The sequence below is a fragment of the Bacillus rossius genome, chromosome 15, assembly GCF_032445375.1.
Source record: "Bacillus rossius redtenbacheri isolate Brsri chromosome 15, Brsri_v3, whole genome shotgun sequence".
NCBI classification, from domain to species: domain Eukaryota; kingdom Metazoa; phylum Arthropoda; class Insecta; order Phasmatodea; family Bacillidae; genus Bacillus; species Bacillus rossius.
In genome coordinates, this window is record NC_086342.1 from 22497560 (window position 1) to 22512511 (window position 14952).

Consider the following 14952-nt stretch of genomic DNA (forward strand, 5'->3'; position numbering starts at 1 on the left):
GAATCAACTAAAAAACTAAACAGTTAATTCTTAAATTAATTAACTCGGGGAATTCATTTTTTTTACACTTTATAATGAGTTTTTCACTTGCAAGAACATACAATTAAGTTAGCCTAGTTGGTATTTAAAAAAAAATATTCCGTTGCAATGTTCAACTCGACGAGTTAAAAATTGCATTGTTTTGCTGGTTTGGAAATGTAGTCGTATAATGTAAATATGTTATAAAGGAATATTGGTGTCTTGTTTTGATGTACCTACGTAGGTTATTAATTTTATTAAATTAGCTCATAACTGCATGCAGTTAGCCAGCTCATGGAGATAATTTAACAGAGATGATTGTACTCATTTAATCTTAAGAGTTCAAAATGCCCCCGAAACTTAGAACACGAAACTGTCGATACTGAACTATAATCGACCAGTAAGGACGAATGTACCCTGGTCATACGAGTGTCGGCTGGCGCCAAGGTGGAATGAGGTATTGCGATTCCACACCCCCCCCCCCCCCCCCTCCACCACAGCGCCACTCTGAACCCCCCCCCCCCCCGCGGGGAGCCTGTTAAAACACACAGCGGTGTTTGGGACGGCTCCAAGTCATCAGAATAAACCCGGAGCAAGGTCACGACATCACGACATCAGAGACGAGGAGGAGAAGGGTAAGGGGGGAGAGGGAACCGGTTCGCGACGACGGGTAAATACGTCGCGGGATAAATTACGCGACGACCGGCGTCGGTCCGAGGACGGCCTCGCGGCTCGGGCCGGAGTCCGTGGAACGGGATTACGACGTCCAGGGAATCCGGTTCAGTGCGGGGAAGACTGACTCGACGGAAAACCTGGGCGAGGGGAGCGAAGAGCCGCGAGGGGCGTGCCGTGATTTCTGGCTTGGTGCGATGCTGCGTACGACAATTTATCCCTTTGGGCATTCCATTTCCGGTACGACATACCATAATCATTGGGCGTACCAGAATAGTGAGTTAAAACCCTTACGCCTGACTTGGAAAGCGCTGGGGTGAAGCTAAGGGCGACATTGGCTTGCTCGTGACACGCTACTTCGCCTCTACGCGCCAGACAACCGAACCGGCTTGCGGTCTTCGCGCCGGTATCGGGCCTCTACGGTGACTTCAAGCGACGACCCTGCAAATTTAAAAAGGGAATATTGAAGATAAAGTCTAACCTGCACTTCCCTTCAACGTTTACAATACCATGTGCAAAATGTTTAACACAAAAAAAAAAATAAACGTGCAACGATGACATCATACTCATCCATCGGGCGTAACGAAATGTGCAACGTTTCTAGAATACAAGATGGCAACCGTAACGATATGTGCAACGGTGTTTTTTTAAATAATATTTTATATAAATTTTATTAATTAATTTTTTATGAATTTCAAATTTTTTTTCCGTTAGTCTAGCATTAAAATTACGGATTTTCAAGATGGCGATCATAACGAAAATTGCAACATTATGGAGTGGGACATTAGATTTAAAGAGGTGTAAAGTTCTGGAAAACCAAAAGGGGGATCCAAGATGGCGGATTCAAGATGGTGGACCCAAGATGGTGGATCCAAGATGGACGCCGGGGTTAATGTCAAGTTCAAATGTCAAGTTTAAGGTCAAAGGTCAAGGTAATCTAAGATGGCCGCCGTAACGTCACGATCCACAACTTGAACCCCAGCTTATAGCATCAGACCCTGCAGCCTGGGCTCAGAGCTCCATTTATATACTACTGACTATCAAAAAATGTAACTTCCGTTCCATTCAAGAATATTTTTTCCTACCAAATAACGTATGCCGAGAGCTAAGATGTTTACGCATCAAAAACATCGAGACAGTTGACTAAATTCCTTCTACGGAAATATTGGCTCTGTCTAGGCTTTTAACGATTCGCATCAGCTAATTTTGCTTGTTCTGCGTGCTTTGTAGTGATATTCCATACAACTAGTGTAAACTAGCAATGACGTATGTTCATGTATTTGATTAAATAAAAAAATATATATCATAAGTCTCGCCAGATTTTGAAGTGAAAATTCTTTACAGCCGGTGTGGGGGAATCGAGAACAGTGCGTAACGAAAAACGAAGTGTAACGATCAGGAATGGAGGGAAGGTGAAAAAGTGAATAACGAATAAGCGAAGGCAAATGACCGTAAGACACTTTAACGGTTTTTATTCGCAAATGTTTGTTAAAATTGTGAACTTCCAGTCTAAGCCTCCATCGTTTACTTGACTGAAGGAAAATTTATGCATCATAAGTATTTTTGTGTGTATCGTCTTAGCTCTCGGTATACGGAATTTGGTATAAATAATTCTGTGATGGAACGGTAGTGGCAAGGAACGGAATTGTGTGACCACGGTGCTGCCATCTGTGGCGGATGGCGCTACCCAAAGTTCATAAAGCCAAAGGAAAAATTTGTGGTATTACCTGTTAAAATAATTTTAACAAATTGGGAATATTTAAATAAAATTCATTGTCCAAAGCCAGGTTTTATTATTTTTTCCAAGACTTTTTGCTTTTATCCGGATCCGTTTCATTATGAGGTTTAAAATTTTGCTCTGAAAATCGAATGATTTTATAGTTGAAGTAGCTACTCTGGCAACAAATTCTAGCGGCGGGTGCGGAAACTACGTGTGATTCGAGTTAAGACATGTATTTGAAAAAAAAAACCAACTTTCTTTGTATATTCATCACGCTTGGCATTATTTAAAATAATACTACGTTAAATTCCGTGTGCTAGTTTCGAATTATAAGTGTATATGCAACATGAGAACACATGGATTTTCTTGTTATCGAGGTTAAATGTTGCATATCTCTGGCCAGTGATGATAGACTCGCTCAAATTTTTAGCTTTAAAATTACTTGCCGAAAAAACAGAGATAGCAGCAGCAGCAGCAGATCTTGATGACATTTTTACATTTCATTGCGCTCGAATACTTCTTCACACGTGTACGTGCGCAGTTGGGTGCTTGCACACCATCCATATTTGCATAATTACGCACATGCATACTTGCCCACTCGCATAATTCCGCGATTACATGCCTGTACACTTGCCTCAACGCTTGAACTGTGTATCCTACTTTTTTTTGGCAATGCGACATTTTTAGAGTTTATAACTGAACATCCGCCAAATTCACGTTGTTTTTTTTCGTTCCAGGTTAGACTTCAGAATCGTGTTTATAATCAAGTTGATGCTGAGTGTGTCCACTGGCTTGTGCTACATTTCTCTTTCTGTCAGGCTCGCGTGTATTCGATCACATGTTTTACACTGGCTTCTACACAGAAACAAAAATGTTCTGTACGCTTTGGAAACCACTTGCCAACGAAAAGGTTTGAAATACTACAAGAAAGATATTGTAACTTTTTACAACACATGGGTATGGTTTTACTTTGCATTCTTTTAACACGTATTTTGAGATAATACTGAGTAGTTCGTACGAAATTTGGAGCATAATTTTATATTTTTATTCGTGTTTTATTCAAGCATAATAATTTTATACTATAGAAAAGGTAATCGAAGATTACACAATTTGCCTATTTTATTATGCATATTTATATGCGCAGTTAATACTGCAAAGTTGTTCAGGAAAGGGTTTTCAAATAACTTTAACTACTGGAGGTACTGTGACAACACAAAGCTTAAATTCCCGGGTAAGAATCCGAACCCAGTTTTACTGTGAACACCATTTTTAGTAATACAGTTGTTTTCATGTAAATGTGCAAATTAAAAAAAAATATCTGTAATTTTACATGAATATTTTTGTTCTATTCCCCAAAAACCTAATTACAGTGTAACAACAAAATCCCTGAAGTCCCGTCTGGTTCACCAGGGCCCTGAACAACTTTTAATTGTCCGTTTTTTTATAGAAATAAATCAATATTCATAAGCTCGATCTCAGGACGTAATTGACTGAAAAATAGTCGTTTGGATTGGGAATGACAAACGACCGGAGAACTGAATATTAAATATCTGGCGTGGTGCGAAGGTCGAGCCTAATAGATTAAATTTTAGTGCCTGAAAATGTTAATTGAGGACAAGGAAAGATATCTCAGACGTAAGGTAGTTAGGGAAATGTGTTTAATCTAGATTCATTATAAACATCGAACGACTTTTAAAAGGACACTATCTATGTACATTATTTAAGGTACGAATGAAAAAAAAAACTGTTTTATGATTCACTGAAGAAAATGCCTTGACTCACTTTTAAGAAGTACATGTCTCAATAATAATTTTATTCGCTCGACTAGAGACAGGCAAAATTGGAGGATTCATTTCACGTGAGACTAAAATCACAATACTTTTAGCTTTTTGCTACTTCAGTGCTTGGGCCACAGTTTATCCGAAGGATTATGAGCCAATGCAAATTGAAATAAAATAAGCATTTAAGAGAAAACATCCCAGTTAAATGTTGTGGCGAGTCAGTAGCCAATGAGCAAGAGTAATTTGTCCAAGTACTTAGAATATCGTAAAGTCTATCCTAGAGGTAAGAGAAACCGCGAATTTTTTCAGTCCCTTCTCATTATTAGTACTTTTAAATAACTTTTGTTTACTAATAGTCAAAAACACTAAAAGTAGTAATAGGGTGTTATAAAATTTTAAATTCATTAATTGCGTTAGCCTTATTTAGTGGATTATATATTTTAATAACTATTATCCTAAAAACATAGTTAAGTGAAATTTCTATTATATAGGATTTGAAGTAGCTTATACATCAACATAAAAAAATACTTTAATAATGTCTTGAAAGTAATCGAGCATCACGACTTCGAAAACATTTTACAACTATAAGAATCTCACATACCATTATCTTTTTCGTAATAGCTTTTGCGAAATGTGTTTTCTTTAGTAAGAAGCATATAATGAAGCATAATGAAAGGAAATAAATCTTGAACCGTTATCTTAAAAACGTTATGCTGATCTTTTGTAAAAATTTATAATTAAAGAGATTATCAAAACACACAAACTTTGAATTGTTAATTGCAACACGTTCACAGATAACGTAAATATTATTTTTCTAACCTTGTATCTATAAACAGTTTAAAAAGATATTGATCTCATAAATTATTCTAGCTGCAGCTAGATTTACTAAAAATAATTCCTAAGCAATAAATAATAATTTAACACTGAAGTAAAGAGATAAGGGGTGACTATTAGCATTCATATTGCCTGCTTAATTTACCCATGAAAAAGCCTTCAATAAGCATCTGGCGAAGTCCTTTGACCTTGAACTTGGGCGTAAACTTTGAAATTTTCGTTACGGCCACCATATTGAAAATCCGTAAATATTATCCGATTTTAAAGGAAATTTTAAAAAAATAATAAAAATGTAATCAATAAAATTTTAATATAAACACCTCCGTAATTTTTAAAATCGTCCGCAATTTTAAAAATCTGTAATCATACGATTTGAACGGAATATTTTTAAAATTTATAAAAAATTATTGAAATAGATTTTGTTATATTGACAGGTGAACTTTGAACTTGACTTGACCTATGATCTGACATTGAACTTTATTTTTATTTACTTTTCCTTTTAAAATATTAATTACGGATTTTCAAGATGGTGGAAAATTAAAACATGTCGAAGATTTTTATATTAAAATTTTATTAATTATATTTTTTAATTTATTTTTTATTTTAATATTTACAGATTTTCAATAAGGCGGTGGTAACGAAAAGTGCAACGATGAAGCCCGATGTCAAGGTCAAGGTCAAAGGTCATCGCCAGAGGGTTATTGGAGGCTTTTCCATGGGGAATTTAAGCCTCAATAGGGACATTTTTGGGGAATAAAATGGGAAAACGGGAATTTTTCCTTAAAATAGTGACATTTCTAGGGATTTTGAATAATTTTGTGTCGTGTTTGAGTAATTTTGATGAAAGTTTGACACCAAAATGGCCGCTGTGACGTCACAATCCACACAACCCACAATCTTGAAGCCTCTCCCAGGAGCCACATTACATACAACTTATTGCTTATTATTTTTTGAAATAATCAAAATTTAAAAAAAAATGGTATTTGCGTTCACTTTTGAAACGAATAACTACTTTGTGAAGTTGGCCTTATTTAGCGGAATTTACACATACTTCCTCTTCAATTACATTGCTCTGATTTGCAAACGAAATATTTTTACGAACAATGTCTTAAACTTACTGTACGTAAATGATTCTAGTTACTCGTTTATCTTAAAGATTCGATAGAATCCAGGACCATAGAAGAAAGTGAACATAACTTATTGAAAAAAAAAATAATGGGTCAGGTATCTACTAACCTTCCCAGTAGTCGCACCAACTCTTCTTAAAATGGAAGTGTCTTGTTTGAAGCGCCGGCCCCAGAATTCGCAAATAAATCCCTCGTAAATACATCATGCGGCTTATGTGTTTAGGTATTTAGCGTTTTATATGACGGTAGTAGTAGTTTTGACACAATATGAAAAACTGGACGCCTTTACTGAATTTTCAAATGGAATCGCTCTTAAAATGTACTCCAAATCATCCGCAATATCCATAAACATTTTATTTTATACGGCAACATTCTTAGCAAACTCCTTACACGGAAAAAAGATTTTTTTTTGCGCATCTGGTTCGCTCGTCTACAGCAAATGAGCCGGTAAGAGCAAACGTCCTTTATTCCACCATAGACGTCGTACCAACAGCAACCAATGTAAGAAAATAACGGTCGTTTATATAACACTGAATTCTCAAGACGACACAGTCCAACTTGAAATTGTAAAACTGTAGGAAACAAATTTATTAGTAGGCTTCTTTTGTTAAATAAAGTTATCTTAAAAATATATGAAATTGGCCATAATTTGATTTTGAAGTGTTATTTTCTTTAATGCGTGAAAATTTAACAAGTCAAAACGTCATTTATATAGATAATAAAAAAACATCGGGATCTTCCATGCACATAAAGCCTGAGTCTTAAAATTTTTTTGGAACACTCCATTTCAAACACGGAAGGTGGAAATGCGAGCCGAAACGCAAGAAGTTGAAAGTTGTACGGTTCTTACGTAGCGTTTTTGCGTGTTGCGTAGTTTCTAAACAAGTTTTTAGAAACTTAGTTATTGAACATCTTTGCATCTTGCGTTTCTTTCGTTATTGCGTTTCTTGAGTAGTTTATAACTAGGCCATATGTATGGAAAAAAAGTTAAGTTTTTAAGTTATTAAAAAATAACTGAAAATTCGTCAAATGACAACTCGTGGCATAGCTGAAAAAACAAAGCTGAGTTTATATAGGCTTCAAATGGTATTATTTGTACAACAGTTGAATTTTATTAATGCATTAGATAAAAAACTAATTTACAACAATTAAAAAAGTTGTTATTAAGTTCACGTAAAAACACTGGTCTCTAAACATCCCCAAGGATCTTAGTAAATGTTGTGATATCTTCGTAATGGTAGTTTTAACTTCAAATGTGACAAAAACTCACGACAATTTATTTTGGAGTATAGCCTGTCGAAACCTCTGTAACTACTGGCATTACTTTACCTATGTATATTAAAAGACGGGAAATTTTGCAGATTTATTCCTCTAGGCTAAAATTCAAATACATATACCTTTGGGCTTCATTTTCTATTGGCTCATTGTTCATCTAGACGACTCTGGGCCAATGGGAAACCCTCAACAATAGAAATGAGACGACTCAAAGAGCCAGCAGCCAATGAAAGAGTATACAGAAGACTGTGTAGTCTATCCTGTAAAAATGTTCAAATAAGCTGGAAAACACTATATATCGACAGTATGCCCCCTCAAAAATTCCGGCACATTTCGATGATCGGTTGCGCTTAACAAGACACGAGCTGTTTAATATATCATCGCCTATGATCACCTCAGGTTTGTAAAAATATAGTGATTTATAGGGGCTGGTATTTTTCTAAAAAAAAAAAAAAAAAAAAAAACCCTGAACTCTCATTAGTCTGCAGTTATGTATGCCCGCTCCGGAGTATTTTTTTCTTCCTTCCTTGTAATTGCCGGCCGTCTGCGAGAGAAGTCAATTGACGACTTATTTGGGCAGGGCCAATCGGGATTCTTTTTTTTTTTATTATTTCCACTCGAACTCGCTGTGATCCTTGTGCTGACAGTAGTCGTGCGTCTGAGAGAAAACTCAAACCAATCGCGAAACACACAGATGATGCTATTGTGTTTTAACGTCAAAAAAAATAACATTCGAAATTTTTCCTGCAAAAAATACATGCATCTACTTGTACAGTGACACACGTTATAGACCGGCGACTTGTTCTGCATCGTAAATCCGATATTTCTACTTGATAAAGATTACACAAAGCTATATTCATAATTGTTTTTGACGTGACAACGTCTAATAAATTGAAGAAAGCCGGCTGCAGCACGAAAAAGTGTCCCGTTACGCACATTGTCCCGTTACGCTGTATCCCGTTACGCTCATTGTACGCTTGCGTCGCTTCTATCTCTCTTCCACTCTTTTGTTACAACCATCGATTTTACTTTTTCGAGGCGAATTAAACTTGAAACACTCCCATTAGTTTCCAACTTTTCCTATCATCGTCCTATCCTTAACAGAATATCACAGATTGGTATAAGTTAAATAGCAAACATGTATAAAAGTTATAGTCAAAATAATCTCTTCGTTAAAGTAGTAAACATATTTGAATTATTGAGTGCAAATAAAAGTAAATTTATTAATTAAATTGTAGATTTCATTTAAATCCTTCTTTGTATCCATACAAAATAGTGATAATTCAATAAAAATGATTCAATTTTATTCATAAAAGTATGCAATCATTTCATCAATGTTTTGTTATGACGTTTTCACGTTAAACTATCGTCCGTAAACCGACTTTACAGACAACCAATTTTTGTTGTTTGTTTTTGGGAAGTTTAATAACTACAGTCAAAATAACTGGTGAAATATTATTAAAATTGTATGACAACTGAAACAAAATTATATACTTTATTGGCCCAATACTTTTTTTTAAAGAAATTTGCGGAAAAAACTGGTAAGAATAGGTTGGTTCTTCGTGAACCAACGAAATTCTTCGCAAGTTAACGAAGACTACGTAGACTTACTTTAAACATGATTCCTTGAGAATCGTATATATTTTTTCGAATCCTCAAAAAAATCGTTCAGTTTACAGTAAAAACTCTCTTCTTTCTTGCAACACAGGAAAAAAAATTGCCTGTACATGAACAAAAGATTCTTTTGGAAACCAGTTGCTAAGAAATATTTTGAAATACCAAAACAGAGATATTGTAAATTTTCACAAAACACGGCTACAGTTATTTTGCATGTAGGCCTATTAAATACATTTTTTTAAAGATAATACTGAGTCTTCCTTACGATTATTAGCGCATACTTTTATATTTCAATTGAAGTTTCATTCAAGCATAATTTTTTAAACCATGGAAAAAATAATCGAATAATCAATAATCGGAAATGATTTTGTTTTCTTATGCTTATTAATGTGCGAAGTTAACACTGGAAAGTTATTCAGGGAACGGTTTACAAATAACTTTAACTATCGGAGCTGCTGGGACAACACACACATTATGTGCCTATCCCAGTATGACTGCGAAAACTATTTTGTAGTGATACAGTTGTTTTCATGTAAACAAACAAATTTACGAATAACTTTAATTTTACAATAATATTTTTGTTCAATTTACAAAAAAATAAATGTAATAAAATGCAAGTTACCAAGTAAAAAACGGAATTCAGATGTTACATGTTAAAGAGGTGACTGAGTACAGTTTTATAAAAGGAAAGCAAGAATAATAAAAGCAAACGCCAAAAGGAATATTCAGCAGCCGCACGTTCATTGGCGGAAGTAACTAGCACGTGGTATGAGTTTCAAACGAAACGAACCCCTGCCGTGTGACGCAGTTGGCCACGTGATTGGATCCGCAGTTTCCATCGCCGAGCCGATAAGACCAAAGAGGTGTGTGGCTATGTCCTAAATCATCCCGTTGTCTGACGCGAATCTTTTTGCCTTTGACAGCCTTCGCAATTAATCTGCAGGATATCAGATACAAACTAGTGTTCTGTTTCCTTTAACACACGCGTGACCGTCGATTGTTATCTTGACGAAATGCGCAGCAACTCAAAATCAATCTTCTTCTAACTTTACTCCACCGGATAAATTAAATTTCTCCTACCCCTCCCCCCGGCCTGCTCCATCCCACACACACACACACACACACACACACACACACACAATGAATGGTAAGGTAACCTGCCCTCAACAAAACACGGGTGTCTGTTTACATACTATTTAATTAATACTCGCTTCTAATTCGAATGAAATAATAAATTCCTCAGAGAATATTAGTACCCTTTTGCGTTTCGAGCTTCGGAGATTTCCATCTTCATTCGTGTTTATACCCTACGCCATAATAGTTCTATATTTCGAAATCTTTTTTTGTGACTTCTACGGCGCTCATTTCGCAGTAGACTTTTCTCTCGTAAATGAGAAACGTTATGTAGCCGTAACCTGGGATGCCACATAAATATCCGTACTAGTCCAAATTCAGAGAGTCAAGATATCGACAGCTTAGTTAAATTGTAGTATTAGAAATTTTTTTTGGATGGAATTCCGGATATTATTAATGAAAGGCTGCTACAATAATTTTCCCCTGTTAAGTTATTGGCATTTAGTATTGAATTCATTTTTGGAAATGACAACTGTAATAATACTGTTAATAGACACTGTGTTATGGTTTTTTGAAAATCTCTTAATTGTAATGATCTCTCCCTTAATGAAAGTAAATTATAATTATCTTAACGATAAATAATCGTTGTAGCAAAAACAAATTTTGAAAACAACAAAACATTTTATATTTCTACGATCTGATGTATGGAATACATTGCTATAACTTTTTCATTTTTTTTTTTTTGTAATTTCTTTGAAGTAGGTACACATATACAAAGCATCTCTCGCTAACTTTTTCTTTCTCTCTATATATCTCTCTCTATTAATCTCACTATATTTCTCTATATAAAATATCTATACATCTCCTCTTCCCTCTATATCTCTCTCTATCTCCATCCCTCCACACTATCTCTCTGCATACCTCTATATATCTATATATCCCTCGCTCTATTTTCTCCCTCCTTAAAGTGGAGACGAAATTGCGTAAGTCGTTATTAGGTACATAGAGCCTGACGACGTTCTAATGCTGTGTTTCACTTATTTAACAGCTACTTAAGTATTATATTACTTAAATTAAAAGTTAACTGTTGTAAACATTTTGCTATTTTAAGTTTCAATACTTATCGTGATCATTTTTATTATGCTTATTTTGTATTGGAAGGGCTTCAATATTTCAAACATACCTATTTGAGTACTTGCGTCATATTAAATGTATACCTTCATGCTTGTTGAAGCATTTTTGGATTAACGTATATATGTATTTATATGAGTGTATACATACTCAAATGTGTAATCCTAAATATGAATGTACAAATATGGGTGAATAAGACAGTTCGTTGTGATAAAAATAGAAAAAAAGAGTGCATGTTTTACGGTAACTATAAAAAAATAGGATAAATATAAATTTTGTTAATTCGGGTCATATGTATGCTCAAACAAAATTTCATTTAGCTAGGTTGCACAGTTTAGGCATGGTTTAGAAAAAATGAGAATACCCCATGTATAACATAAATATGTGACTTGATGTAAGTTTTTGGACATACGCCATTGATAAGAACGTTTTCTGTTGAAGAAAAACTAATAAATAAAATAAATAAAAATACAGAAGAAAGACAAAAAACACACAAAATTAAGCAAACAATTGCTGTTGTCAACAAGAATATAAACACCACAAAATATTCCGAAACAGAAATAACTTACATCAAGTCATGCACTCCCATTGCACAAATCTTTTAAAGATAACATAAATATGTGCTTTCATTGTATAGCTATTATAATAGTACGTATCATCAATATATATATATATATATATATATATATACAATAAGAACTCAAAGGTATTTATCAATTTTTTGCTAACATCGCGCAGTTAATTTATATAACTTTGGTATCATTATGTAGATAATTTTTATTTTTCATACAAAAATAGTTCTAGTTATAATATTTTATTACTGAATTATTTATATTCAACATCTATATAATTATTGAATATTTTTTTGTCTGTCTGTTTGTTCGAGTATCGCGCAAAAATAATTGAACCGATGTTTATGAGCTTTTTGTTTTTAAAAGCTTATGACTAGAATTAAAAACTGTATATATTTTTTATTATATATTTTATCTCGCTACGATGACCGGGGCTGGAGATATAACAAAAAAAAAACGTATTTTTTATAACCAAGTGCAACCAATGTAAAGTGAGTTCCCATTTATACCAACACCCACTTATACCAATACTACTAAGCCCCATATACATAATCTAATTTATTTATATTTTTTACAATCAATAACAATTTCACGTTTGATTGAAAATTTTTATTAATAATCTAATAATCAAACAAAAAATCACCGAGCGATTATTCGCAAGGGAAGACACACTAGTTTCATTATATTATTATACATATAATGTCAGTATTCCAATCTTTAAAAATATTCACTTTTTACCGATTAACAATACGAAATTTGCCTGTGATTTCTCTGTAACCACTTTAAAAAATTACGTCGCTAAACAATTTTCAAAATATAATTAATTTTAGTGGTTTTGTGTCGTATATGCATTAATAAAAGCCATGGACAGCGGTGTTTTTAATGTAGTTAGTTTACACGCAGTCTCTGCATGCTTTGTTAAACGTTATGGCATGAAAAATACTAAAAACTATTCTATTAGAATGAAAGCAGGAAGAAAATTAGCTAATTTGGGTCCAATTACCCGGCACTGTGGTTAAAAACCCACGCGCGGATAAGATCTTTAAGCTGCGTCTTTCTTTTTTTATCTAGATAATGATATCTTAACGGTGTCCCGGTCGACAACTCCCAAGGTAGAGAGATGTCGACAGCTTTCAGTGCCCCGCAATTATCAATGAGTGCAGCCTGTAATTAACGCGTTTAAGTCACGGCAGCGACTCGTAAAGTAGCTGCTGAGCGCAGACGCCAGGACGAACTGGAGCGTATTGCTTGATTATCGTTCAGCGACGACCTCAGTGGCCGAGGTCACTAAGGCTCACATGTCTGCGGCCTCTTGAGGACTCAGGATCCGCACGCTGTAGTTGTTGGCTCGCTTTTAACTACACAGTCTTGGCTTTGAATATATATACTGTATAGAAATCGCCAGCCCAACTTAAAATTTCTAATACGGTTTTGAGGTAGTTGGTTAATTCACCGCCGCAATCGCCACCATCTCTAGGGCATCGACTTGTGGTGGTCCCTAGCGGACAAGTGTCGGAACTCTTCCAACACCCCTTCCCCCTCCCGATGAACGAACTTGAGCTGCAGTGAATGATGGGTGGGGGGTGCGGGGAATGACAGCGGGCGACAGTGCTGCGCTCTAACGTGTAAATAACAACTAAGACGATACAGGGCGTTACGGCAGCGCCCTGCAGCGGTGAAGTTCCCAAACTGCTCATTATACGCTTCTGAAAAACGTAGAGTAAATCCTATCCACTCGCGACTGCTATACAGTATATAAATATATTAAAAGGTCTTGGAGACCCAGGTTGAAATTTTAGTTTCCTAATCGTTTCGCCGTTAGGCTGGTGACGTATTAGCCTGCGTTAATAACGTTCAATTACCAACTTGCCTTAAAATAAATGTGTGTTGCATTTACGTATCTGACGTACCCTTGATGGTTTGCCCGCCAATACCTATCGGCTTTGGTAAGAAGGGGTTATAGGTTCGCAACCCACGAACACAGAAGAAAAATTGTAGTTTTACAAAATATATCTTTGGAAAAGAGTTGCCAAGAAATATTTTGCAATACCGCAAGGAAACATAAAATGATAAATCTGTACAACACATTGCAGTGGATTTTTTTTTGCATATATGAAATACTTTATTTTTGGAAACAATGCTGATCATTTATTGTCGCAATTACGGAAATTAGCGTATAATTTAAAATTTATGTTGATGTTTTATACAAGCATACTTTTTTAAACATGGAAAGGATAATCAAAAATTTCATTTATTAGACTTTAATTTGTTTTATTATGCTTATTAATGTGCCTGGTTAATACTGGAAAGCTATTAGGGAACGATTTGCAAATAACTTGAAATAATGTAAGAACTGGGACAAAACAAAGCTTAAGTGGCCGTGAAAGAATCCAAACCCCCTTTATTACAGGCAAGATGAATTTTTTTTAGCGATAGAGTTTCTTTTATGTAAACGTACAAATTTACAAATACCTGTAATTTTACATGATTATTTCAAATTGCATTTATAGGTATCCAGTGCAAGGCAATTGCGCGGGTGAACAATGAAAGCAAATATTTTTAAAGCGAAACCACATTGAACAGTTCTCATAACATCAGACACACACGCATGCCGAACTGTGCAGTCATCTTGATGTCACACCAGGAAAAATTATGTGACATGTTTTTTAGAAAAGGCCTTAGATATAATTCTTCCCTCACTCTTTATTTTGCATTTATGTCTGCCCAGTCTCCAACGAACTCACTCTGGACAAAACGTAAAGCCATTCACAAAATAAAAAAGACATGAACAGACTTAATTCATGCACGCAGAAATTCTTAATGCGCCTTCAACATGCCTTCATTGCGTGCAGTGTTTTTTTTTATCCGAACGATCATAAATAAATATTTGTTCATGTTGTCGGTAAGTAAAAAAGCGACTAATTTTTTATTGAAAACTAAGTTATGTTTCTATAAAGATGGGTGAATGTTTTTGCGTAGTATTATATGCAAATATGTGGTAAGATTACCGAAATAATTATTTTCTAAAGTATACAGGTAAGAATAATGGCTAAAATTAATTTAAACGTTAACTGCTAGCTGATCTGTTGTTTACATCTTTGTTTAACAAGACTCGCTTCATTGTGGTATCT